Source organism: Centruroides vittatus, unplaced genomic scaffold, assembly GCF_030686945.1.
Source record: "Centruroides vittatus isolate TY-2023 unplaced genomic scaffold, ASM3068694v2 contig_1274, whole genome shotgun sequence".
Taxonomy (NCBI): Eukaryota; Metazoa; Arthropoda; class Arachnida; order Scorpiones; family Buthidae; genus Centruroides; species Centruroides vittatus.
Window position 1 is genome coordinate 44,515 of NW_027120813.1, and position 4,643 is coordinate 49,157.

Below are 4,643 nucleotides of genomic sequence, written 5' to 3' on the forward strand. Positions count from 1 at the left end.
GGTTTGTAGGATTGCTTCGAAAAAGAAAAAACAACGCCCGAAAAATGGACGATTTAGAAACGCCAGAGCGAAAAAATTTCCCGCACAGGGAATCGAGCCCTGGCCTCCTGGGTGAAAGCCAGGTAGCCTAGCCACTAGACCACGTGGGAAGTCGTTCATACCACCTTCAACAATTACACGTTATTTATCGAGCAGGAATCTTCTCGGCTTGCTGCAATCTAACTTCTGCTCTCTTTCATTTATTCCTTTACTTTGCACTAGTCGATCTGATGCTGTCCGTCGAAAAATATTCGTAACCTTTGTTTCGAGTTCGCAACGAAGCTCTCCGAGCTGCGTCGATGTCCGCTTCCGTTATGAATAAAGGACTCGTTGACGTACGAACGGCTACGACGAAACAAAACTCTGGTTTACTGCGAAAGTCGTACGCATTGACCGAAACACCTGTTCTGAAGACTGCACTGCGTTGGTGCGTGTATAAATGAATAGCCTCCAGTTCAACTGATGAGGGATTTATCGTTATGTTGAAAAGCAAACAAAAATAAAAACGAAGTCTGTAGTGAACTCTGTTTACGACGTTCGGAATCTGCAAAATAAAACGATGGCTCGTGTGGGGGTCGAACCCACGGCCTTCGCGTTATTAGCACGACGCTCTAACCGACTGAGCTAACGAGCTGCAAATGCCAGGCGATTCTTCAAGAATATTCTAGAGACAAGATAGAGATTCCGTTACGATGCATGCAACCACAAAAACAGATAACCGACCAATCTACTTTAACTTAGTAATTCCACGAAACTTTTATGCTACTCAATTGCCGAAATGAACTGATTTCAACAAGAACGTTTTGCAGAAAATTAAAATACATGTCGCTCGGTTCGACAAACTGCAAATGCACCCTCCGATATCTCGCTTCCATTACTCTCCAGTTGGGTGACATTTAATACCTCGCTACAACGCAACGACAGTAAATAATCGCGAGCGAAAATCCCTGAAACGGTAGCATTGCTAGCGGGATATTCAGAAGGCAAGCGTGTGTCACGGACATCAATGTTTAGCAGGGTATATTCGGCGCTTTCTCCTCAGGTGACTGCGCTACACAACAAACATCCCGCTAGCAAATGTATTCACCGAAATGTCGCTTCCATTACTCTCCAGTTGGGTGACATTCAATACCTCGCTACAACGCAATGACAGTAAATAATCGCGAGCGAAAATCCCTGAAACGGTAGCATTGCTAGCGGGATATTCAGAAGGCAAGCGTGTGTCACGGACACATCTGAACAGCGATGTTTGGCTGGGTATATTCGGCGCTTTCTCCTGAGGTGACTGCGCTAAACATCAAACATCCCGCTAGCAAATGTATTCACCGAAATCTCGCTTCCATTACTCTCCAGTTGGGTGACATTCAATACCTCGCTACAACGCAATGACAGTAAATAATCGCGAGCGAAAATCCCTGAAACGGTAGCATTGCTAGCGGGATATTCAGAAGGCAAGCGTGTGTCACGGACACATCTGAACAGCGATGTTTGGCTGGGTATATTCGGCGCTTTCTCCTGAGGTGACTGCGCTAAACATCAAACATCCCGCTAGCAAACGCAAGGAAATCTTACGTCAATTAGCTTTCGACTTCTGAATCGTATTATTTCAACAATGAAATTACGAACAATAAAATTTAACAATACCATTTATTGTTGCGTTGTATTAAACTTTGAAAAATTTCTAAAACTTTTCGTAATTTTTTAAATCAAAATATTTGTTGATTAATTACACTAAATTTTGTTTAGGAAAGAAAAAAATATATTTATACAGTAGAGACTCGTAAATCGGAACCCTGGTAATCGGAACCGCCGGTAATCGGCACTATTTTCAGTCGGACTGTGTCGTGCTGAATCGAACGTTTTTGATAATAAATTTACTTCTAAAGTATAATTTTCATGTTTTTATATTCTTCAATATATTTATTTTGTTTGTACAAAATGCAGAAATAATTTTTAACGATACGATAGCCTCGATTATTATTATAAAAATTTTCGTTAGTGTGGCGGGCGAAAGGACGAAGGTGTTCAATCAAAACTTCGAATTGTTTTTCTCCACCATTTTTATCACAAGATCAGTTGGAAACCCATAAAAAAATTATTTCCCACGAACTCGCTTCCTCGTTGAGGATGACCCATCCTCGGAACGTATGCCACCAGGAACTTTTCGAAGAAATTTACGTATTGGACACCCGACCCTCATGGAAAAAACCCGAGTGAACAAATAAAACGAACGAACGATGACGAATCCGGCAGTCGTCGTTTAGTTATCGGGACAATAATACTGAACTCTTTCCGCCATCTTCCGAACCAAGACCCTTGTGGATTTATACCAAGACCATAGTGCGGATTATCTTGTGACTGTTCCTTCAAATCGTGATTCTCCGTGGATCGTATCATCGCTAAGATACCCGACGCCGGCTCCAAGACTCTCTAAGGTATTTATCAACTCGCGAATCGTTTGAAAACTCTCTCTCCGCGTATCTAGAAATACATCCGTATTAGCGATGCGTCTTATTGTACTTTTGTTATACTCCCTTATTATAATTAGCCTTGTTACCTAGCCGGTGTCTTGAGTGACTCACTTCCTCGGTTCTCCTACCTCCACCTCTACCGCGAACGAACCCGCTCACGCGCGACCGCTCGCGCGACGAGAAAACTCTGCGTCGCGATTTCCGAGTCTTGACCGACTCGGTGGTGTCACATCCTGACGAGGGGTCAAAGAGACCCGGCCCTCCGGTCACATTAGGCTTAAAATCGACGAAAATTCAACACGAAGCGACACGCAACGGAGAAAAATTTGAACATCGGACAGGTTAATATATTTTTTCGTACATAATCCGTAATCGGAACAAATCCCTAATTTGAACAACTCCAGTCCCCAATTGATTCCGATTTTCGGTTCACTACTGTATTTTATTTTTATACTATAATATGAAATTAAATTATATTTTAAGATAGTAGAAACCAGATGAAAGTAGTATCTTATTTATATTGATAAACTGTTATTAATATGAACCGCAAATTAGCATAAGATTTATGACACTGGTATTAATGTCGTAAAACATATATTTATAGTTTAATAATTTGCATATTTACGCACGACCACATTTCATGGCGCATTCAAGAAATTTCCATATTTCGTCACACGTGTTATTAGACGCTCTCTGTCTCAACGTTTTCACCGAATGCCCTGACTCGAGATTACCGGAAACTCGGCCATTTTGGCACCACAGGTAACATTAATTAAATAAAATAATAATAATAACGAGCAATTATTTATTGTGACATTGGCACAATGCCTGGTTGCAGTTCTTAATTATATTTTTTATTTACTTAATTTAAATAACTATTACGTTGCTATTTTATAATAATGAGCTGAAAACAATGGAGACAATATTATTGGACTTCAAAATGCAACATATCCTTGATCGGAACTTCAGACTTTAACATGCCTGTCTCAAATTTTTTAAATTCACGTATTTCAGCAGCCAGACTGTCTGCATATGATTGGGACACTCAGAGCCGTAACTAGGGTATGGCCAATGTGGCCCCCGCCGTAGGCGCCGATTTAATAAAGGCGCCAACGAGAAGGTTTCGGAATAATATGTATTCGAAATTAATAACACAAAAAATTTTTTATATTTATATTTATGTAGTATTTTGAACGTCATTAGATAATTTTTCAATAGCTTTTTTTTAGAATAAAATAATTATATTTTTAATAATAAAAATTAAAAAGGCACCATTTTTATTCTTGGCCATAGGCGTCCAAAACCCTAGTTACGGCTCTGGGGACACTATACTCAAGCTCAAATTTTCTGTCTACAGCCACTTGTGCTCACTAGGGGCGCTGCGGCTAGGATTCAGATTAAAATATGTCAAATATATACAAAACGTATATAAAACTGACACGTAACTCGACTTCTAAATATAAATTAAGACCTTTCCGAATATATTTATATTCAGAAAAAGAAACTGTCGTGCCTTTTTATTGAAAATTGCAAAGCCACGCTTTCTAACAAATGACGAAATGTTAGGTTTAATACAATTTAAAATTGCACGAATTAAATAAAAAATTACTTAAAAGCATTAAACTTATTTATCTATCTTTTAAAGTCTTCATTACTTGAAAAATGCACACATTTTATCTTTTCCGAGAATAATTCTTTTCTGTTATCTTTTTCTTTCATTTATATTAAAAAATTAATTAATGATTTCCTAAATAAAAATTCAGACGCTTCTCAAAATATATTTTCTCAGTAAATTAATTAAAAATAAAATCGGTTCATTAATAATTAATACAATTAATTTATAAGGATAAAACTTTGATATAAAATAGTCTACGAAAGCTTCAAGTTATATTGTAAACTAGCAGAAGAGCCTGCGATGCTCGGGCAAAAAGTAACGATAGCGAAAATTAAGATTATTTGATTATAGCCGTTTTCACCGGGTCCAAAAATCAGGTTCACTCTCTTTCCGAGAGTAATTAGAGAATTTTTAGATGGGTATAAAAATACGAGGTGTGACAATTTAAATGCAGGATTGGTCATGTAGCGCTGCAGTATCAACATGCAGAAACCTGTCTAAGCTTGTCATAATAGTTC

General features: G+C 38.4%; 1 non-coding gene across 1 annotated transcript; it reads right to left on the reverse strand.

Moving 5' to 3' along the window:
- Window positions 1–599: 599 nt before the first annotated feature.
- On the reverse strand, window positions 600–673 carry TRNAI-AAU (transfer RNA isoleucine (anticodon AAU)). The gene has a single exon. It is a non-coding gene; the product is annotated as a tRNA-Ile (tRNA).
- Window positions 674–4,643: the final 3,970 nt, after the last annotated feature.